The following is a 24,572-nucleotide window of genomic DNA, read 5'->3' on the forward strand; positions in this document are numbered from 1 at the left end:
TGTTTCTGCAGGTTTGGAGAGGTGATGGTACCAGATGGAAGGTCTAAGGGGCAGGAACTCGGCCTGAAAGAGCATAACATTCTATCTGTGTTATGCTAAACTCTTTAAGGGAAAATTCAGGCAGTGTGTGTAACTGTGCATTAAATCAATGGGGCTGATCTTGCTAACTAAGGGTGAGTGCAGTGTATGGAGACACACCTGACCTAGCTTGGATCTAGCCAGCTCAGATAATGATAGCAGTGAAGCTATGGCAGCATGGGCTGTACAAGCCTGCTGGAGACCCTGGGGATGTACTCAAGTGCATAGCAGCACAGTCTGGCCACTCGAGTACATCCCCAGGGTCCCTGCTGCCATGGCTTCACTGCTGTTATTCTTTGAGCCAGCTAGATCAAAGCTAGCTATGGGTATGTCCACACATGCTACAGTCACATGTCCTGATTGCAGTGTAGATGCACCCGAAGTCTGAATTTGTCCCTGTATTGTTAAGAGATCCTTTCCAGAGTAGTTGCTAATTTGAGAGAATTCACAGCTGAGCAAACAGGACTAAATATTCATCCAATAATCTTGTTAAAGGAGGCTTCAGGTGGCAAACTTTGGCTTCTGATAATTAAGTTTTATCAGAAATATAGGACACCAATCTATAGATGGATAGCCTAAGTCTTTCAATGCTTTTTAAAAGTCCAATTTGATGCCCAATTTAGGAGAGTCTGGTGTAAATATTAAGACATTTCATTATTCTCCATGGTTCTCTTTGGAAACAAGTTCAGCTCTGACCTTGTGTAAACACTCGGAATCATTTTACAAATCCAATTAGTGTGTGGTAAAATCAGTTCAGCTCATCTGACTTGACGCTGGCTGCCACTGAAGTTGTACTATAATACTGTAGTTGTTTGTTATTCTAGATTACTGACTGTCATTTAGTATAATAAAAACCACCCCAGAAAAGAATCATCCTATGCAGAAAATATAGGTGTATGTGGCATTATAAGTCATCATTTAAATTGACCAGTGTCACATGTCAGTCTTTACTGGGCAAAAGTAAAAGGATGCTTTGAAAAACTCAGTGCGGTGCTTGTAGGAGATGCCATTTAATCAGCTAGACCAGTTAATAACGCTTGCTGCTTTTTTTTTATTTGTCAAGGGCTCAATATTTTTTCAATATGAGGTCTGCTTCACTGTGCTTTAAATGGCAGTTTATAATTAATGATACTTGAGTGTGTCTTTTTTTTTTTCAAAAATTCATACAACATTCTTAGTTACAATTTATACATGATTTCAAAGTATAATTAACATTCATCTTTACAAGATATATGCAAATTTGGAAATAAATATGCAAACATATAAAATGTTGTTGAATTAAGTAGTCCTTAACATTTTTAATGAAATCAATATTTTATTCATATTTTGAACACAATTTTGAGTACCTACTGATGCAATAGTTCTCAGATTTGTGGACCATTTGTGAAGACTAAGTCTCTTCAGAAATCTTCCTTCCCAGCCTCTCAATCCAACATTTTCCCTTTGGCAACCAGGGACTGATTCAGATTCCATTAAATCAATGGAAATACTTTCAGTGGCATTCATAGGAGTGGGCATTGGCCCCTAGAGAGTTTGGGTACATGAAAAAGTGACTTTAGCACAATATTGTGTTAATCTGGAAACAACCTCATTTTAATGTGGTTGGTCCAGCTGTTAGGCTCCTCCCCTCTCCCCCCAGTTTGTTTGTGAATGGCTTATTTCTGCTTTTTGGGTGTAGCACTTTGTTTATTTGTACTGTCACCTCACCGCCGATAGCTTTCACTGCTCTAATCTCTCATGGTCAATTTGCTATTTGATTGATTTTTCCTGTGTTAGCTCCCTTTCAATCCATAAATTTGATCTCCGTTGAAGACACAACAAAGAGCCATGAGGTCTCCACAAAGGGCCAAGAGATGTGCTTGACTTTTTGTGTTTTAATTAATGGGAAAAAATCTGAACATTTTAATAGTCCTGGACATGGCTACCAATATAGAAGCAAGTGTTACTGCTATATGACTGATGGATGCTTCACTGTTGTAATAGAATACAGTGCTCTGGACAATGTGGACGTACTCCATTGGCTACCAATGACCCCCTATTTTGAGATTCACTGATGTAAAATGCAACCTTCCAATAGGAGCTGAAGAGAGAAAGAGGCATGGAGAGAAATCTGGGGACTGGTTTCCATGGTGGCCAATAATTGCAGTAATAAGAGGCTTCCATTCTGCCCTTCTTCAATCTCAAGCTTGCTCTGAACTGTTGTGAACTATTGCAAGGATGGGATGGCAGAGAGATAAGTGGAGGCCAGCAGTCACTTCAAGCACATAGTTAGTGAATCCTTTTACATCTCAACCTAGGTAGCTGGCAGAGTATACTGGGCAAGTATTGGCTTAGTTTGGAGGCACTTAAATATGCAAACATGAAGAGAGAATGAGGCTGGGGCCAGAAGATTGCATCTAAAACAGAGTATACCAAAGAAAAAGGAGGGTGTTTTAAGTCTGGGTATCCAGTCAAAGTGAAGATACTCCTTGTTGTCCTATGGATATTCCAGTGAAGCCTTCCATGCAAATAATAACAGCCTCAGTAGCCAGTGCTTAGTCTGTGAGAGCTGATGTGATCACAGCTCAATATGATATGGCTGCAAACTATAAATCACTTAGGACTGGTCCATCAGACCCCTACTTAATGTGAGTAAACCCATTAAAGTCAATGGTGATAATTGTGTGAGTAAAGGTGAACAGGATCAAACCTCCAAACTGTTTCACTAAGAACTCAGGTCCTGCTTTACTGAATTTACTCCTAATTTTACACTAGTGCAAAAATAACCAGAATGTAGCCTAACATGGATTTTTAATAGAAATAAGTAGCTATCAGTATGACATAAACATGTCAGTAATCTGCTTTGATCACTGTAAACTGCTATTTGAGCTACAATATTTTGGCTATGAGGGCTATAGACATTCATCTATCGTTGCAGGTGCAGAATAACCAATCAAAAACCTATTTCACTGCATGTAGTGCTATAATTCTAATTGATAGATGTCTTGTTCATTTGCTGCTACAGGTATAATAAGTAAAAACCATACAGCTGTTTTGCCTGTGCATCTATGTCTGTTTCAACATTTTACCTTTTAATTGGATGAAACAAAGAAGACCGGCAAAACAGATTTTAGCAAATGTATTTAAGCTATTCAGCTAAAGCTATTTAGCAAAACAGAAGAAGGATAGTTAGAGCTATGCAAACCCCTCTGCCTGCCTGCCAAATAGCCTTGGTCTGTAAAATACCATGCTTGCTCAATCAGTCAGTTCCATATGCCTTTTATTCTTCCAACACATTTCAGGGCTTGTTTTTGCAGCATTTTGTTTCTGTGGGACAGATTTCATTTCCGCTGATTGCCCAGTCCACTTTTCATTCTATCATAATTGTTTTTTGAATTGTCTCTCGTGGATTTATGACAATCTGAAAATTAACAATGGCACCTTAATTGCACTGGGCTGTGTGATTCACAAAGCCCATGCTTGACTAATATTCTACTCCCCACACTTGTATCTAAAAAATCCATTATGTTTTTAACCCATGTTGAAATGGTGAAATGCAGTTACGTTAAAACAGTTTTTCCTGGCATTCCATCACCTGGAAAACAATCAGAGGTTTTTCCATAGGCTGAAGTATTGGCAATAACATAAAAAACCTGACAAAATATGGAAACATGATTTTTGATTATGCTATAAATTGGGATTATTTTCTTAGGCACGCGGAAGGACATGCCAGCTGGACTTTATATTCTGGCTGTTAGGAAATATTAGGAGCCAGAATTATAATTAGCTCACTTCTATTGAAATATGCTCTCCACAGCTCTGTCACTTTTTGCCAGATTTTGAACTATTCCTGAAGAATGAAATTCACCTCAGTGCAGGAAGCTTGCATCAGATCCTAGGAACCAATTAAAACCCTTATGGAGCACCTACAAGGTGTTGCCACAGGTGGAATGGCTCTCTTGGGGCCTCCACATCCCCTGTGTGGCATATAATCTCTCTCTCTCTCTCTCTCTCTGCATCTGCCCCACAAAGGATGGTGCAGAGGGCAGTGAAGGAAGAGGGCCAGACAAAGAACCACAGCTGGAGAGGCTTTAACACTCCATGCAAATGGTGCATGAATTGCTGAGGATCCGAATGAATAATTTTAAATAATGATTTCAAAGAAAACGGGGATCGGTTTGTGAATAAGCCACTGACCAAAGAAGACATTCATTACAAACATATTATTTGTATTACAGCAGCACCTATCTTTATTATTTATATGATAAATATAAGGACCCGACTGAAATAAAGAGTCTTATTTCGGTAGGAATTGTGCAAACTGTACATGTCTACGCTGCATCTGGTGGTGTAATTTTCAGCTTGGGATGACCTATCCTAGATCAAGATAATTGGTAGAAATAGAAGTGTGGCTTCAGCAATATGTACTGTGGAATGCGTTAGCCATCCTGAGGATGATCCCATTGGAAACCCTACATATGTACTTAGGCAGCTAGTCAGTCCTGCTATTCATGCTTACACTATTTCTAGTATGCTAGCTAAATCAGAGTTAATTCAGAGCTAATTTAAATACTGGCCAGGTGGTAACCCTAAAATGGAGGGCCAAATCACAGGAAGAGGCAGAGGTGGAGCAACCAGCAGCAGCAGACACCAATGGAGAGAGCTGCCATGCTACGCTTGGCCATGTGGCGGTGCCAAATTTTCACAGGTTGCTTTTTCTCCGGTGCAGACCACCTGCTCCCATAGGTGATGAAATCACCTCCCTGTTGCTAAGGTAGCTTAAGCGGAGCATTGGTAGCATCTTATTCTGCTGCCAAGGCTCTGCTTCAACTACCTCGACAACTGAAGTGTCGGGCACCTCAGTGATTCTCAGCCGGTTGCTTTCCTGAACTTCCTGCTTCCAGCCACATGACCGGCTTCCAGCCACATGACCACATGCGTTGGCAGCAGAAGGAACCAATTGGATGGGCCTGCTTTCAAAGTGGGTGGGCCATGGTCCGCCCATAGCTACATCCCTGAAAACATATCAACCCAAATTCATCCTTTCTGTAGCTCTACTGAGTACAGTGGAGTTACGTGACGGATGAAATTTGTTCCCTCAATTTTAAATCTAGTGGTTGAGTAAAAAACCCTGCTTAAATCCAGTGTTGTCTTATCCTTGTGTCAGCATTTAATTCCATTTGCATATAAGCCTATTTCCCTTCTCTAAATTTAATTTGTTAGCACTTGGCCCTCAGCAACAGCATCAAATGGTGCCAATATAGCATGTGCTATAAACGATGCTTCATACAAATTTACAAAAAGTAGTAATTAGTAACTTTCTGCCTGGTAATAGGAACACCAGGGCAAAAAAAAAAAAAAAAAAAAAAAGTGATGGGCTACTGTCCAGACATGTGACATATCTAGTAATAAATGTACAGTGAAATCTACCCTAAATTGGCAACAATTAGCTGCAACTACCTGACTTCATTAGACCAGGTCACTGTTTAACAGGTAACAATTAGGAACCAACCTAAAGAATAAGGATGCTTGTATAGTTAAGATGCTTGATTTGAACTCAGGAGAGCTGGGTCCAATTTTCATCTCTGTGACCTTTCTGTGACTATGGAGAACACATTTAATTGCTCTGTACCTCCGTTCCCCATTTGTAAAATGGGGTTAAGAATACTTGGATTCTCCACCTTTTATTTGCCTTCTGTATTTAATTTGTAAGATCTTCATGGCATGTATTGTCTCTTATTATGTGTTCTTACAGGACTTAACGTAACAGGGCTCCAATCTGAGTTGGCCCTCTTTGCATATCCCCCAAAATGACAAAATTTTGTTACATGATCCTGACATGATCCAGAGGCAACTCAAGAATTATATCCTCTCCTAGCACCCTAGCCACCTCTCCTCACCTTGAGTTTACAGTACTCCTGGGCTTCAGCTCCCCCATCCTGGACATCCTAATACACCCTTGCAGTAGGGCCTCCCAAGAGGCCATCTGGGCCTTAGTCTCCAAGAGGGCCCCATCTCATTTTAAAGATTAGTTTGCTCTTGCATGACATTCAAAAGCAAGGTGGTATTAATGTAGTTATCAGTAGGTCTCAAGGCACTCTACAAAGGTGGTTGGTATTATTATCCCCATTTTACAGTTGGGGACACTGAGGCAAAATGACTTAGTCATCCTGCAGGCCAGTAACAGAGCTAGGAATAGAACCCAGGTCTCCTGAGTGTTAGTCCAGTGCTCTATACACTAGGCGACACCACATTAGATATAGTCTCATTGAATAGGAACACATGAACAGACAGCTTCTCAATTCATGTCCCATGATAAAGAGGTATTCAGTGACTCTAGATTGATCAGGATATTCCCTGCATCCAGGGTGGAAACTAAGGTTCTTTTCTTTACACTCAGTCCACTCTCTATGAACTGGAAAAGTGACTTAGCATGTTGTAAGGTCTATGAGATAGTGGCCATACACCTCCATGTCATTAACTCGCCCTTTGCATCTACATGGACCTGGAAATGGTGTCTCACTTGCTGAGTTGACCCTCTATTAGAACCAGGCTATGAGACCATATGCAGCATCTCTTATCCTGTTCAAACTCTTCCTTTCTCGGAGGCTCCACCTTCAGTGCAGCCAGGACAGTAAGGGCAGCCATAGTGGGATGTTACCACATTTTGTTGAGGAACTGGAACATTATGGAACACTACAAAAAGGATGTGGAGAAGTTGGAGAGAGTCCAGCGGAGGACAACAAAAGTGATTAGGGGGCTGGAGCACAAGACGTATGAGGAGAGGCTGAGGGAACTAGGCTTGTTTAGCCTGCAGAAGAGAAGATTTAGGGGGGATTTGATAGCAGCCTTTAACTACCTGAAAGGGGGTTCCAGGGAGGATGGAGCTAGGCTGTTCTCAGTAGTGGCAGACGACAGAACAAGGAGCAACGGTCTCAAGTTGCAGGGGGGGAGGTATAGGTTGGACATTTGGAAAAAGTTTTTCACTAGGAGGGTGGTGAAGCACTGGAATGGGTTACCTAGGGAGGTGGTGGAATCTCCATCTTTAGAGGTTTTTAAGCTGCGGCTTGACAAAACCCTGGCTGGGATTATTTAACTGAGGTTAGTCCTGCTTTGAGCAGGGGGTTGGATTAGATGACCTCCTGAGGTCCCTTCCAACTCTATGATTCTATGATGGATGGAAACTCCAAACTTGCTTCATTGCCCTCAAAGGAGATTAAGCTCTTTGTGAAGGATCACCAGTGAGTCCTATAAAGACCTATTTCCCTAATCGTTATCCTCTCTTTCATTTGGAGCAGATCTCAGAGAAAGCAGTACAGCCTCCCTTTAGGCTTTGGCTCCTCCTTCTTTCTCTTTTTAAAAAATGAGTCCCTCACTCTGAAGCTGATCTGGAAGCGACTTAGTTGCCCCCTTCCTAGTGAAGCAGCTCTATAGAGCTCAGACTGGCTCAATCTCAGTGGATTTCGGTCACCTCATTTCAGGATACCTGGGTAAGAAACTTGAAACTGAAAGCTTTATTCCTTAATTTTTCCCGTCATATGATTTGGGAGCCTATCTCCTCCTGACCTGTTTTCCCAGGAATCTTCAAAGTCCCATGCCCTGCACTCCACAATACAGGACCTTCTGGACAAGAGAGCTATTAGCTTGGTCCCACCAGATGACAGAGATCAGAAATTGTACTCTCGTTACTTCCTCATGATGCACTTCCGACCCATCTTCAGTAGGGGTAGAAAGTACTCAACACCCCTCAGGAGGCAGTGTGTACCTACAGGATTAGGATCAGGCTTCCTTTGATGTCTTCATTGTCATAGCAATCTGTCATAACTGCCCATAGAGAACGAGCCTTTTCACTTAATTGTCTAGTTCTGTATAAAAAGGTCAAATAATTGTACATAATTTCATGGTTTTTTTCCCCCCCTGTATCCACTCTTTAAAAAAAAAAAAAAAATCAGAGGAAGCTAGTCTTTGATGTGATGTTTTTATAGATGGCTATTGTGTTTAAAAGGTCAGATGAAGATAATCATTCATTTGAAAGTTTTGCACATCAGTGCCCTGTCAGAAACAGCAAATGAGGCTATTGTTCCATCTGAATTTTTCAGCTGTAACAGTTGTACTTCATTTCACATCCCCCCACTTGTTAAAAATGTCAGATAAGGCTAATCCTTCATGTGACACTACTCCGGATGAACACATAGTGAATTTTACTTAAACCAGATGCTGATTGTCCGAATAATCTGGATGAAAGCTGGTTTACCCAAACCAAATAATTTTGTCTATGGCTGATGTTATCAGTTATGGTGTATACAAAATCTTTTTTCCTGGACATCTTCCAGTCTTCTTTGCTTCCTCACCCTTATACTTTCTCGTTCCTCATTTCAGAAATCATTTTCCACATCCCACAATGTCCTTGGTCTTATAATTCAACAATAGCTAAATCAATTATGTATACATATGTAATATTTGATTTAAAAAAAATCATTCTGCCTGAGACGGAGTGCCAAGTTTCAACCCAGAAAGAATTTCATCACTAAAGACAAACCCCTGAAAATAAGGGGAGGTTAATAGAAAGATTAGCAGAAAATTTTGTGAATATTTGCCAAGTGGGCTTTGAGGGGCAGTGGCCACCAGAGAATAGCTCTTCAGGATGCTGTGTTGTTGTGGGAGCTGGTGAGTTACAGGGCCTCCATAGACAAGATCATTCCCCTGGTAGATTTCCAAAGTTCCACGGATAACTGGAACACAGGTTTCAGTATACTCATGGGTAGAAATACCTCCTGTTAAATATGCAGACTAAATCCAGGATGGTTGCCTTTAGTTTAAAGTGACCTTTTCACTATACTAATGTCCGTGGCTATTTTCTGGATTGGGACACTCACAAATAGAAAAAAGTCTGTAAAAAGTCTGTAAAAAAAAAAAAAAAAAAAAAAAAAAAAATTTATGTAAATCTTAATTTGCAATTTATTTACATCAGAATTTCTAATATTGTATATTGCTGACATTTAAACACTATTGCTCAGACTGAGACAGAACTGTGTTGCATTTTGATGATGATGTACAGAATTGCATCACAGTATGTTTGTCCCCAGTGCAGATGGTAATGAATCAGAAAACTCAGTGGTTAGAATATATTACATTTCATGGTTAACTTGCATGTCTGAATCTGTCTCTGACATGTGGGTGCTCACAGAATTAGATAAATTGACATTTGATCAAAATGCTCACCTTGCTAGCTGGGATGTGGCTTTGATTGGACTGGGAGCAGCAGGGACAGCCTGGAAGCAGGGGGAAAGATCTTAGCCAGGAGCAGCAAGGTTGTTCCATGTGCTTCTTTGCTTTTCCCCCACCCCTTGTATTCATTGTGTGGGTGGGAGAATGGATAGGTGGGGGACAGTGCTGTGTGTTTTTCATCTCCTCCCCCCCCCCCGCCCCCCCCCCCGACACATCTTCCCTTTCTTGTTTTCCAGGGTGTGGTGGGGGGAGGAGTAGGATATCAGATGCTGTATCCTGGTTCTGGATTCTGTCCTAGGTGCTGGGTGATTGTTTCTTTGCTGGAGGGGCTGGAGGGGAAAGGAAATGGCTACTGTTCTCTGCTTAAGTGAGGAGCCATTTTGGATGTCCTGTTTCAGCCCCACACTTAAGCTAATAGGCTGGATCTTTTGCATTGCTGGGGGCTTGGCTGATCACTGGTTTTGGGACTTGGAAGGGATTTTTTTCTCATATGGTAAAATTGGAACAGCTCTGTAGGATTTCTTCCTTCCCCCCGAAATCGTTGCCGTCTGGTTTTGGGGGGTACAACTGTCACCACCTTGTCAGGTTCTAGAGTGCCTAGTGGGCTAGAAAGGGTCTGATCTGAGGTCCCTGTAACCCAGTGGGCTGTTTGGACATTGGTCTTGGGCACAGCAATGCATGGTGAGGGTTCTGCCTCCATGCCTTCCGCAGCTTGCGGCTCCGTTCTTCTCATCCCTTACCTCCCGTTTGGAGGGGGGAAGCAGGTTGGGGCTCTGGCTTGCAGCCTGGTTTCCTAGGCGGGTCTGAGGGCGTAGAAGGAGCACAGCCTTCACTCCCTCTCTGGTTTGTCGTAGCTAGGGCTATTGTTGCCAGTTGAGATTTGCAAATGGAGTAACCCTGCTGTGTAGTGTGGGGAGGTTACCCCAGCTGGGTAATAGTTTTAAATACAATAGCAGCATCCAATTTTAACCATGCTATGGTGTCTTGGTCTCTATTTCCGCATGCACATCAAGGACTATATATACTCTTTGTCCTCACTCCAGTAATGTATGGGCCAGATCCTTTGCTGGTATAAATTGACATACCTCTATAGCAGTGGTCCCCAAACTCTTTGCTCCATCCCCCCCCTTATCTGCTCTGTGCTCCTGCTGGAGCTGCGGCCGGGGCCAGCAGCAGGGCAGGGGGCAGGAGCAGGGTGAGGAGTGCGGCCGGGGCCAGGAGTGTGGCTGTGGCTGGGGCCAGGAACAGGGCCGGGGCCAGGAGCAGGAGTAGGGCTGGGGCCAGGAGCAGGGCCGGGGGCAGGAGCGGGATGAGGAGTGCGACGGGGGCCAGGAGCAGGGCCTGGGGCCAGGAGCGGGGTGATGAGTGCGGCCTGGGCCAGGAGTGTGGCTGTGGCAGGGGGCCAGGGCCAGAAGCAGGGCTGGGGGCAGGAGCAGGGGCAGGAGCGGGGTGAGGAGTGTGGCTGGGGCTGGGGGCAGGAGCGGGGCCAGGGCCAGGAGCAGGGCCACAAGCATGGGGCCAAGAGCAGGGCTGGGGGCAGGGCCAGGGCCAGGAGCAGGGTGAGAAGTGCTGCCGGGGCTAGGAGTGTGGCTGCGGCAGGGGCTGGGGGCAGGAGCAGGGTGAGGAGTGGGGGCCAGGGGCAGGAGCAGGAGCAGGGCTGGGATGAGGAGCGTGGCTGGGGCTGGGGCTAGGAGTGCAGCTGCCGCCAGGCCGGGCCAGCCCAGGAGCAGGAGTGGGGCCAGGAGTTGGGGACCAAGACTAGGGCTGAGCTGGGGGCAGAGTGGGGCTAGGTGATGATCTCTCCCTGCCCTACATGGGGGCTGGCTCAGGCCCTGCCATGCTCCCTCCACATGCCTTTCTGCACCCCCTTATGGGGGCATGCCCCACAGTTTAGGGACCACTGCTCCATACGTTTCAGTGGAGCTGTTCTGATTTAAACCAGTGGAAGATCTAACCATTATATATGTATATATAATTCACCATGTGACAGTAAAGTATATTGCCCTCTATTTGTGATGAGGTAATTCACTGGAAAATAAAGTTAAAATTGGTTTAAAAAAAAAAAGGGGGGGGGAGGGAAAGCTAGTCTCTAATTACCATGTGGAGCAAGCTCCCAAGATATCTGCTGACAGCCTTCAGCAATGAGATCAGTGAAGACATATTGGCCAGATCTTTTGTGTCATTAGTACATGTACTGTGATCAGATCCCATCATAATTGTTCATTATGGGATCAAAAAGCTTTATAGTACAAGAGAGGGTCAGTATCTTGGTCTGAAAGGTCAACCAAAGGAAGACAGAATTATCTCAACAGACGCATAGACATGAAAGCGATGGGTAATGACATGAAACTGTTGTGATAAGCATGAAAACAGACTCTTATAATTATGTATTTTGTGGCAAATGAGGTCTTGGTAGGCTGATACACTTTACATTAAATATTATGATTAATAGTAATAATGTTATTTTAATGTTTGTGGTTATCCAAGACTAGAAATAACAGCTAGTTTTAAATGATAGTGACATTTGACTAACCTTCCTTAATTACTGAAATGATTATTTTAAAATGTAAATTATGTTACAGCATGACTTTGAGAGATATATCTTGTAGACACAGATTCAGCTTCAGTGACGTATAATGCCATGAAGATGAGGGTAAAAGGTGGGGATATAAGAAGTCCATAGACCTGCAATTAGAGTGAATATTTTGCTACAATCTGCCTCATGTTGAACCAGTTGTCATATTCAGAAGGACCATTTCTATGGATGTAGCAGATGTGGAAATGACATTTCATCACTAGAAAAGCTGATGCATTGAGACTGAAATTTCTTTTCCAGAAGTACTGTTCAGTGGAGCGTGTGTATTTGAAAATGCTGTGCTAGCACGGTGGGGCTGATGGGTTGTGGGTATTCTATGATCCATACATCTCTAATTTAGGTTTTACTGTTGAAATCAAACACATTCTAGTAACACTGATGTGTACTTGCTTATTATAGTTAATGGGTTATTCATCCTCTTTGTCCTTGATATAATCTTAAATATGTGCATAAAACTCAGATCATGTTGCCCATAAAATCCAATCAGTCCAGAGTTCTTCTGCAAGGTGTTGAACATTCACCCAAAGCAGATGGTAAAGATAATGTTTAAAAAAGAGTCTGAGGATTAGCTGGAACAGAAACAAGCTAAAGAAAGGAATAATTTCATTTCATATGAAATTCTATGACTTTTCATGTATCCAAAGACTGATTAAAATGATACCAAAGCTGCTCCTTTTGGCAAGTTTGTCCTAACACTGACCCTGTTTATAATGTCAGCTGTTGAATCTGCATGTATTATTTCACCAATTTTTTGAATAACTCAGAAGAAGGCTACTGTAGTCTGCTCCAATGAATAGTAAGACTAATTTTTAAATGAATAAATACGTAGGAAGATGACAGGCTTCTGCTAAATATGTTTATATTGAACTACTGATAGCTTCAACTGAGGTTTAGAAGGCAATTTATATAGGTCACCTTAAACATAAATACATTTAAAATGGTAACTGTCATAATGTTTACTGCTGAGCTTTGGATTTCCCTTAATATTCAGAAGCTAAAGGAAAACTAGATCAAGGCATATCACATAAACAATTTTCTAGTCTTGTTTTAGGAAAATTGACATAAAATATGACACAAAATAAAGTCAAATAACAGCTGCAGATATTGCATGCTGTATAGTATCTGCCATGAAGCTTGAATTGGCTTTGACAAAGTTAAATCAAGGGGATTGATGGCATTAAATCCAACAGGAGTATGTGGTTTGGAATAAGGGTATTATGAGGTGTAGGTTGGGGTTCAATAAGTTATACTTTTGCATTTAATCTTAATTCAAGTTGCATCTGAGGGGCTTAACACAAACTTTTCCAGCCATTGACACAGCAGAAGGAAGGACTCTGATGGATATCTGAATGTAATGTCCTTTGGTCTGGACACTTAATTCCTTTTTAAGACTGTTTTTGTGGTTGTGTGCAGGAGCTCAGAGGAAGGGGTGCCAGAATGGCTGCAGGAGAGATGGAGGGCAAAGTTGCCATTGGGAAGGCAAGGCTACACACCCAGGGTCATACAGCAGGACAGGACTGAAATCCAAACTGAAGAGTTATTCCCATTTTACATAGTTTAAGGGGGGGAAATTTATTTTGATTTGTTTATGCTTTCAGGAAAAGATGTTGTGGACTGTGACTGCCTTTTTTCCACCCGCCTTCTCATTCAGAATCAGAGGCACAATTCATAGTTGCCATTGGCAACTTACCTTGTTGGGGGCAAGTGGGAGCAGGTGTACCTACTATTTCCTGGGTAGTTCAAGGCTCCTCTGGGCCTTGACCAGGCCATGTACAAATTAGAACAGATTTCAGGGGCTGCCTTAACCAGTTGAATAGGCCCCACCAACTCCAGGATTTCTGATAGAAGCCTGGAGCCTGCACAGTTCTGCACTATTGTCATGAGCATTGCAAGCACATGATGCATGATCCTTCAGTATATGCAGAACTGTAGGAAGAAACAAATCAGCATGGAACTTGATGATTTCTTGGAGGACAGATTGCTGTCGGACATAGAGAGAACTAGTTCCAGGTTGTTGTTGGCATTCACACAGCAGCTGCAGATGGTGGAGCACTGCTTCTGGGCCCAAGAAATGAGCACTGACTGGTGGGATTGCATCGTAATGCAAGCAATCAGTGGAGGGACACCAAAATGAGAGCTGCAGTGACAGTGGAGAAGTAAGTGGTGATTGCACTGTGGAAACTTCCAAAGCCAGATTGCTACTCAGCAGTGGGATATCATTTTGGAGTTGGAAAATCCACTGTGGGGGCCATTGTCATGCAAATGTGCAGGGCCATTAATTGTGCTCTGCTATGCAGTACTGTGACTCTTGGCAATGTACAAGACATAGTGGATGGATCTGCAGCAATGGGGTTCCTGAACTGCAGTGGAGCAATAGAGAGCACGCATATCCCTATTTTGGCACCAGCCCACTTTGCCGCAGAGTACATCAGCCAAAAGGGCTACTTTTCTCTGATTATGCAAGTGTTGGAGGATCACGGGGGATGCTGCACTGACATCAGTGCTGGCTAGTCAGGGAAGGTGCATGATGCTCACATCTTTAAGAACACAGGACCGTTTAGAAAGCTACAAGCAGGGGCATTCTTTCCTGATGGGTGGATCACTGCTGGCATTTCAGCAGTAAGCAAGGTCTGAGTGGCACTCCCTCTGCTTAGCCAGCGAAAGGGGGGGACTTTATTTACATGGCCTTTGTATTTGCATGGGTACAATTAAGTACTCAGCATGATTGCACTGCATCTACATGAGCACATTAGGTGCTGGGCATGATGGGAAATGGTCCATATGGCTGGTATTGGATTACAAATCACTTTTGTGTTAACTGCAGGGATAATGAAATGTTGTCCTTCGATTGTATGAACAAATGGCAGCAGAACTATGTTTAGCCTGTTCTGATGAAAAATTCACTCATCTAAACAGAACTCAACAAGGGTGGCGTACGGATGCTCAAGCATTGTAAGAGCAAGCAATAACAGGAATCTCCTGCTGAGGCTGCACTAGTGCTGGCAAAGGGCTACTCTTAGGCATGGATTGACTATCTCCTCCCACTGTTAAAAGGTAGAATTAATGATTCCTCTTGGAGTCTTTTGTTTTGTTAAAAGCAAGGACCTCGCTCCTGTGCCAGTAGAAGGTTTCACCATGAGCTGAAAGCTGAAATTCACTGAGAGCTGAAATCACGAAAGGAACTGGGAAGCCTTGACTGACAACCAGCAGAGAGGACCCAGCAGGGCCTGCTGATCGCAGGCGCTGGCAGCAGTTGGCATCTACAGACAGTGGGAGCCAGCAGCGGGGACTCGGCGGGACCTGGAGGTGGCAGGAGACAGCTGCAGAGGGGACCCCAGGCGGTGGGAGCAGCAGCGGTCAGAGCCCGCAGATGGCAGGAGACAGCAGTGGAAGGCAGCCCAGGTGGTGAAAGCAGCAGCGGTCAGGGCCTGCAGACAGCAGGAGACAGCAGCGGAGTGAACTGGTCAAGCCCACGTCCAGCAGGAGCCTGCAGAGGGGGACTGGCTGAACCCCCAGCCAAGAGGTGGACACTGCAACTATGACGGTCAGTACAGGGGTGAAGGAAGGCGCTGTGGCCTCCTCTGGAGACAGGACCCAAGGAAGGGCCGCAGCGACAGGGTTGGACAAGAGAGGACCCCGCAGAAGGCCAATCTACCCGGAAACCCAAGAGCCGGGCCATGATACAGTGGCCAGAGCTGCCCAATTAGCCAAGGCGGGGCGGAGCCTCCCGAGCAGCTCACAGTATAAGAGACAGGCCCAGGCGCTCAGTCTGGGGCAGACAGCTGCCGGAGGCAGACATGCTGCCCCGCCGGCCGAGGACTAGGCCGGAGCCGAGACTCCAGCCAACACCAGGCCAAGCCGGCCCTAGAGACTGGGTAGGGCCATCCCGTAGCTGGACCATACAACCTGGCCAGAGGGACTGGACCCCGGGACCTGAACCATGGGACTGGACCAGCACCTCTGAACCCCGGGACTGGACCGAGGCCCCGACACAACCCGAGTGGGTACCGCCCCCTGTGGCCAGACGGGATCTGGAGGAACTGCCGGCCGCCGAGCCCCCGGAGTCAGGACCAGACTTGGATGAGCTGCCAGAGGCTGCACCCTTTCTGGAACCCTGCGACTTGGAGGAGCTGCCCCTCGCTGAGGAGCTACCTGCCTTACCGCCTGTGGACGAGGAGGGACTGGCGGGCCTAATCCGGACGGAGTACCCCGGCAACCACGGAGACTCAGGTACCTGGGGTACGGGGAGGAAGTAGCCCAGGGACAGCCATAGGTAGTGGCAGCGTCCGGGGCAACCCTGTCGGCATGTTGTGGCAGGAGCCCCACTGACCCAGTGGCAAACGCCTTTACCACTACTAGGGCCCTGGGCTGGAATGCAGTGGAGACGGGTGGGCCTGTGTCCCCCTCCCACCTTCCCTAGCCCCTGGGAGAGCCTTACCCTCCACACCGCTCCCAAGAGCGGAACCACTGTTTGCCTGCCCTGCTGAGGGCCTGGCGATAGACTGTTTACTCGCTCGCCCTGCCTAAAGTCCGGAGCCCTTAACGGTTTAATCGCTCGCCCGCCCTGCTGAGGCTGGGGCGAGAGACTGCTTGAGAGCGAGCTATTCCCCTTTGTTTTATGGCGCTGTGCCCTCCTCCGGAGACAGGACCTGAGGAAGGGCCGCAGCAACAGGGCCGATCTGTGCAGCCCGCCAACAAGGGGAAAGCAAGAAGGGAGAGGCGAAGGACATGCCCCACATACTCTGGGGTGGGTTCAGCTCTTTGAGTTCATGAATAGTTTGCACTGTTTCCCAAACCAGTACTGTGTTAGTTCCTTCCTGTTATTAAAAGGTTTACTTTCTACCCTCAGACTCTGTGCTTGCGAGAGGGAAAGTAATGCCTTTTGGAGCACCCAGGGGATAGTGTGTGACTTCCCGGGTGACTGGGTGAGGGCTCGAACTGGTTTGGTGTTGTATCATTGACGGGGACCTCTAGATATAGAACCTGGCCCTTGCTGCTGCCGACTCTGTCTGGCAGAAGGGTTACACAGCATTGCCAGTGGTAATCCTGGAGGACCCAGCCTACCCCTTGCTCCCTTGGCTCTTGAACCCATACATCAGCCACCTTGACCGCAGGTGCAGAATGACAGTTGACTATGCTTTCGGTAGATAAAAGGGACACTGGCGTTGTTTACTCACAAGATTAGATCTCAGTGAAAAAAAATATCCCCATGGTTATAGCTGTCTGCTGTGTCTTGCATAATATCAGTGGAGCAAAGGTGGAAAAGTTGCCATCAGGATGGAGGGCAGATGTGGAGTAGCTGACTGCTGAGTTTGAACAGCCAGACACAGGGGCTATTAGATGAGTTTAGCATGGAGCTATACAGCTCAAGGAGGCTTTGAAAGAGCACTTTAACAGCGTGCCACAATAATGCACTGTGCTGTACCTGGGCCTAGTGATTTGGTGCCTGCTAGGAATTGTGTGGTGCTTTGTGTACATCTCTGAGTAGAACACTGTCACTGCACCTATTAATTTTGTCGTGCTGTACATTTGTGATTATTATACTGTTTGTCACTGATCCTATGAATTGTCACAGTGTACATTGGGTGCTTTCAGAACAGCTAAGCACTTTGCAGCATATGCTGTGAACTAATAAAGAATTATCTTTCAAAAAATAGAATTTTATTCACTAACAAAACCAGTGCAAAGAAAAATCTGTTCAATTTAAAAGAAAATACATAAACTTAAACTTAATATATGAATGGAACAGAACTGAACAATGGGAAAGAACATTCATGTCAAGTTTACCTACATATACACTGAGCTGTGAAATGTCCCCTGGGGTGAACTGGGAGGGGTAGGGAAGCCATGTGGATTGTTGGGGGCAATGGGGAAGGCAAACCTACATGTACTGCAATGATACCTGCTGAAGTTATCGCAGAGTGGTGTGGAAAATGTCCTACCATAGAGGAAGAAATAAGGTTGCCATCCCTAGAAACCTTTGGGAGAGGATTGCAGAGTACCTCCATGAAAGTTGCATTGAGATCTCTCAGGAAAATTCATGGGACATCCCTGTGTACCTAAACAAATTGCTCTACATGGTTCCCTTGCCTAACTCCAAAGGGGAATGAAAAGTTGATAACGCTACCTCTCTTTGTTGTACCGCTACCTCTTCTGGTATGAGTACATCAGCTGTGTTCTGTTAAACTGGGGGCACCATCATTATAATGGGAAATACATTTTCACGCTTACCTGAGGATCCTTCCTCTGCATTGGGCTTGCCCAAGTTCAACTGCTGAGACTGACTGAACATTGGTGGAGTTTCATAGTAGGTCCTGGCTCACAGTATAGCTGGACCCTCCAGTTGTATACCCCGACTCCTCCTCCTAGTCCTTGCGGTTCACTCCAGGGGCCCATAACTTGGGCTCCTCAGAGGTATCCATTATGGTCTGCAGGGTGGTACTGGGGACATGCAGCTCTTTGTAAAAGAGGCAGATCTGTGGCTCAGAACTGATTGACTGTTGGCCTCCCTGGCCTTCTGAAATGCTTGACACAGCTCCTTCACTTTCACATGGCACTGCTGCTGATCCCTGTTGTAGCCTTTCTCCTGCATCCTCTGTGCAATCTGTTCATAGATGTCCATAGTTCTACAGCAGGTCCGTAGCTGTGCTTACAAGCCTCTTTTCCCCACAGGCCCCGGAGATCCAATATCCCTGTCTACTCAAACTTGGAGTGTGTCAGGAGCATGGTCAGCTGGGCACTTGCACACAACAGTGGAGATCTACTAGGTATGCTCACCAAGCCAGACAATTGGGAAAAGGAATTTCAAAAATTTTCAAGACTTTTAAGGGGAGGAGAACCTTCCAGTCTCCATGACCCCTGGGCAGTGGAGTTCACAACTGTGACCAGAGCGGTCAGTGTTGGGCACTGCGGGATAGCGGGATTGTTAGGGTTGATTTAAGTAACATAATGTCTACACTTGTGCTGCATTGACCTCAGTACATGGGCCATTGCTCAGTGCTACTTGATGAGGCAGTTTTACTGCATCGCTGTAATGGGGCACTTACATCAGTGGGAGACAAATTTAAGTGTAGGCACATACACAACAAGGTCAATGCAGGGCAGTTTATGTTGACCTAACTTTGTGTGTAGACCAGACCTTCATGTAAGTGAGAATCAGGACCCTGGCATTTTGCATCTTTGAATGTAACATTTTACCACAGGTAATTTAGAAGGGCTAATTATAGATAGATTATAGATTGTATAGATTTCTACATTATATTCAAATCTCTCTTCCTTTGATATTAGGGAAGGTGTGTGTGTGTAGTGGTGGTGGACATTGGGGTGTTTGGAGAAGTGCGTTTTGTTTTTTTAATATTCAGACTTACTGTACATATGGTTTATTAGTTGTGGGCAGTAATTTATGGCTGACAGGTTTCCAGTTAAATGCCCTTGTCTGTAGAATGTTACATTTAATATCGGGGGGGTCAGATTGTGCTGCTAAGGAGCTGCATCTTCACCTCCATATCCCACAACGATCGTGGGGGAGATGTGAGAGGTGTTATACCTCAAAACCGTGCCCTGCAATAACTCCTTGAGCTCTCAGTCTGCAGGTATGTGTCCCCAGTACCCCCAATTTGAAGGTGCAACATGCCTCTGCCTGGTGGCCAGCTGTACTGGCTGATGTAGATGGAGCGGTAGGGCAATGGCCCCATTTTCTTGTTGTTCTTTTGAAGTGGCCAGTATGTGGGGGTTGGTGGTAGGGAGCATTCCCTGTATTTAGAGGAGCATGAGGACTTCAGCTGTGCCTGGCTCTATGCAGGGTCCATAAGGAGAGAGAGTTCCTTGAATGCAGCCCCCTGCCCACTTCTCTACCCAAACAAGGGCCAAGCACAATCTGTCCTCAGTTGTTTTATTGCATCTCAATATGGTTTATTTAAACCTCTTCTTAGCTTAGTGATTTGTGCTGCTTTCATCAGCAAGTCTCTCTCTCTCTCTCTCTCTCTCTCTCTCCTTTATCTGTGTGAAATTTGTAGGGGATAAAATTTTATATTTTTGAAAAGCTGTGAGTGATGTTTAATGAGAGCCTTTCGCCCCTATGTAATAGCTAGTGATTGAAGGAAAGTGTCGACATTTTAAAAGACAAATTAAAAGAAAATGATGTAGAAAATGTCCATTTACTTTTGTGTGCAAATAATTCACCTAGCAACTGAACCACAGTATTTCAATCTTGCTAGCTTTTATTTTCTCTCCCCCCAGGGCAATCTGATCTAATTACAGAACCTTGCATTGTTATTGTGGTAGGTTCCACCCTCCCTTAGCTATGGCTGAGAAAAGTTAATCAAAAAATAAGATGGGGTGAAAATGATCTTGTTACTCTGGGTCCTATTGGTTCCTCTGCCATTTCCAAAATCGTCTCTGGTGATAAACTAGAACAGCTTGTTGCCATTACAAAAGAGGTACCAGCATTTCCCTTGCCTCAAATATTGTCTCACAGTAACAAACTATTGCCCTTCTCTCTTCTTTTAAACTGGAATCTATAGTAAGAGAAAGAACGACTTTGTACAGTGTATATTTCAACACAAATCACACACAAAACTTTCTTAAAGTGAATTTAGAGCTGGTGAACAGTGCCAGCGTATTGGACCTCTGAGATCAGGGAGGAGCCTCTAAAGAAGACTTCCCCAGGAATGACAATGACATCCTCAAAAGAGGAGAGGGGCCACAAAGTCTCAGAGGTCAAGTAAATACATGGCACAAATAAAACAGGGACAGAAATGGGAGTGGGATCTCTGGATGAATGCCAGAGGAGGATACAAAGCAGAGAATTCTGGACAATGACTACTGTTCTGAGAAGGTACCAAGGGAGTCAGTAGATGCTGCTCAATGGAACGCTGGCCAGATGTTGAATGTATCAAGGCTAGGAATGCAGCCCCAGAGAGCCTGTTTATCCTGATTCCTTCTCCTGGACAGTTGGATGGCTATACTGGCTAGTGCCAAGAGAAGGTTGATGAGATTTCTGGACTTTGTGAGGCCATGGATAGGCTGGTTAAAAATAAAGTGCAGGGGGAAAAGGTTCAGTTAGAACCTCAGCAAAAGGCGCTAGAAGCGTTGAAAAAGGGCCTGCAGCCTGGCACACTGAAAATAGGCATGTGCTAGTGTCTGCCTCTCACCACAGAGATGGCAAGTGTCAAGGGAATTGGTGAACTGTGCCACATTCTGACAGCCTCATGTAAGAGCCACCAATTGGTGTTCCCAATGGACTGTGGAACTGTAGTGGACTACAGTCTAGCCCACCAGAACGTTTGTACTCTAATGGAGGCAAAATATATGAAAGGTGCTGAACTGCAGATCCTAGGGTATGAAGTTGCCTGTCCCTAGAACAGGTCCCATAGAGGTAGGGGCAGTGCAGGCTTCTCCACAGTGCCCTGGCTGCCAATCCTCTTTTGGAGGAACCACATCTAGAGGTAATAGTCTCCCTGTCTACTCATTCCTTAGTTTTTCTGCTTAGACTGGTCATAAAGATGCCCATTAGTGTCAGACTGGGGGTAGTATAATGATTTTGGGAACTTATCTACTGGGAACTGGACTGAGACCACCAATAACTACACACAGATGGGGTCCTGTGTTTTTTGTGATTCCACATCTGTGGAATTTGCCATAGAATTCATACCTAGCTACAATATTGTGCTCCAGAGTCTGAGCTTCTCTTTTAAAAAAATATATTTTCTAGACCTTACAGTTGCAAGATAACCTTGGAAAAAGTGAGATGGTGATTGAAAATCATTACTTTCCAGTGGCTAGTCAGTCGCTTATGTGAAATGAGCGGGTGATCTGAGCCCATTCCCTACTAGAGAAATATTTGAATAATAATAATAATTACTATCACTGTTGACAGTCCCATCAGAAAAGCCAACAACTGAATAGGAATGGAAACTCATACATCTCTTGATACATATACATAGTCCTTCTAGGTCACAGCTGAGGCACATTGGCTGTGTGGAAAAGCTTAATACACTTCTTACCAAGATGTACCTATTATATGGAGAAACAGAAGGATTCCGTTCCCCGGCTCTCAGTCCAGCACCTTTCACTGCCACTTGAAATTGTACTTCAAAAGACAGCTCCTTACCTTCTGAAAAGTTATAAGAAAAGCAACCAATAGTGAGAGAGTTTCCACTTGATGCACATTGAGGGGGACGAGTGCCTTCTATTGAACTGCAATGGAAATATTTTTAGTTAAGGCCATTGCTAGTTACCAAAAATGCCCACTATGTTTTTCTTAAAACCCCACAACTGTTCATCAGGAAGTCCTTTAAGAATGATGTGCATCAAGCTGAAATTTGTGTCTCACTGGTGCACCTTTTTTCCTTCTGCATTTCGCTGCAGATAAAATTTATTCCATACCTTTGTCTGCATTGGCTTTTAAAGAAACAGGTCCCAATATTTTAAGATGACTCAAGACTTCTAGATTTTATCTGCAAGTGTTTGCATAATGAAAATCCTGCATTTGTATTCATAAAATTATAGGTGCAATTTTAGAACAAGCTTTAAAAAATTTGCCCCTGAATGTTAAGTGTGACATAAAAACAAGACATGCGTTCATATAGTTCATTATTATTTAAAAACTAATCTAGCAATGTGAACAAAAGTTACAGCGAAATGCTAACCCAGGAATAAAAACAGCATATGCACACCACAGTGTACACAGTGCTCTCTATTTACAGTTCCAGATCTTACAAAGTTGCAGAATATGGTCAGAGGAGAGCAAAAGCCAGAGCCAGCCGCAATCACATATTTAGTAAGTAAAAAAGCTCCTACTTTACCTCCTAAGGACTGTGTAGAAATGTCAATGTCCTGGTCAATAAGAACCGCACCGTAAGGCTCTCGTCCTTTCCTGTCTCTTGGCGAGTTCTGGGCATGTGTTGGAGATCCAAGGATTCCCCCAGGTTTGCTCTTCTTTGGGTAATTCTCAAAGACTTTGTGCTGTATTTATCTGCTCTCCCTCTCTAGGAGGGCTGGATGTGGCCAACTGCAGCTCTGTTATTCAACTAGGGAGTTTCTAGAATGGCTTCCACCTCCCGCCTACTGAGTACTCCTTTGTGCCTGGGAGTGCTCCTAAACCTTGTATAGCAGTGCAAGTAGACTGATAGGACCAAGATGTTATGGCAGCCTGATTTTTCACTGCCCTACACCAGTTTTACATGGGTATTCAATGGAGCTACACTGGCATGAAAATGGTGTGAAGGAGTGAAGACTCAGGCCCTCCCACCTTAGAATGCCATAAATGAATAGCTGATATCACTTCCTCCCACCCACTATCGGTGGGGTTTTTTTTGTTCTATTTCACTCTTATTCAGTGTAGCTAAAGAGGATTCATTTAGGGGCCCAACTCTTCTCTCACAGTGGTTTAACTTAACTGACTGTGGTGTTTGCACCAATGTAAGTGAGTTGAGATTCAGTCCCATGAATGGCAACATGTTGTCTGACAAATGTTTTCTATACACTAAGTAAGACATTACCACATTGTTGGAAATGTGCTTAGCAATCCTGAAAATGCAGCTGAGGGACTGCAACCCTGCTTCATTCATTTACAGGACATATCTCACTTCAGAGGGACTTCTTGAATCTGCTTTTTTCACCAGGGTTTGAGCAGGAATCATAGCAAAGTGTGATGATAATACAAAATATTATAAGCTGCTAGACAAGCTGGACAGAAATTATCTACTGAATGGATGTGGAAAGTCTGTGTTAGAAAACTTCCTGCTGGGCCACAAACTTACAACAGTAATGGTTTGTTTTTAACACAAGAAAAATGCCATTGTCATATTCTAAAGTGAGCGTAAATTGTTTTATTATAAACTTTCTGTTGGTCTCTGTTTAAGTGGGAAATCATTCAACCTAAATTTATCTTCTCTCTGCACAGCATTGACATGTGCTGGCGTAAACTCTGCCTTAGTTATAAGGATATGATTCTGCTGGAGGACAGACAATACTCTCAACCGATTTAGCAGTCTCTGGAGTATCTTTGGCCATCTCAGCATGTGTTAAATCATCCTTTGCCCTTTCTTATTTTTTACTTTTCATTACACTCAGTTAACGCAGGACTCTGAATTTCATTTGATCTTGCATTAAAACTTACTGCTTCCAAGATACTCTCTCTAAAGGGAGAACCTATCTTGCCAAAACTTAAAATGATAGGATATTTAAAAAACTATTTTCTAAAGATTTAATGGCAGTGTTCTTTTACTTTCTACTGAGCAACAGTTACTGGTATAATATAATAGAAGTCCCGCTTTCCATGAAATCTGTGCTGTATTCAAATCATTCTGCAGTTGAATTCCGGACAGTCTTTCCAAATCAGCAGGTCTGTTTGAATAATTGTCATTTAAAGGTGCACAGAACAAACATGTAATATTTGTGATTCTCCTTTGCAAACTTCTCTAGTTTTCTTCAAATCTTTACTATTTGAAGATGACTGTGCAAATAAGAATGAAGTACTAATGACAAAGACTTGCAAGAGCTATGGAGCAACCAGCTAGCCACACTGCATTCCCTGCTCAGTGTGACAATGTTTTATATCCCAAAGCCTTAGACAGATTTATTTCAGATTTTCCTTTTTCATCTTGGTAATGCAGGAGGTTGCAACTAAAACTAGGGTCAAATCCAGCACATCTTACTCATACAATTAGTTCTATTTACATCAATAGGC

This window comes from Emydura macquarii, unplaced genomic scaffold (assembly GCF_026122565.2).
Source record: "Emydura macquarii macquarii isolate MOO-44397 ecotype Brisbane River unplaced genomic scaffold, CSIRO-AGI_Emac_v2 contig_480, whole genome shotgun sequence".
Classification (NCBI taxonomy): Eukaryota; Metazoa; Chordata; order Testudines; family Chelidae; genus Emydura; species Emydura macquarii.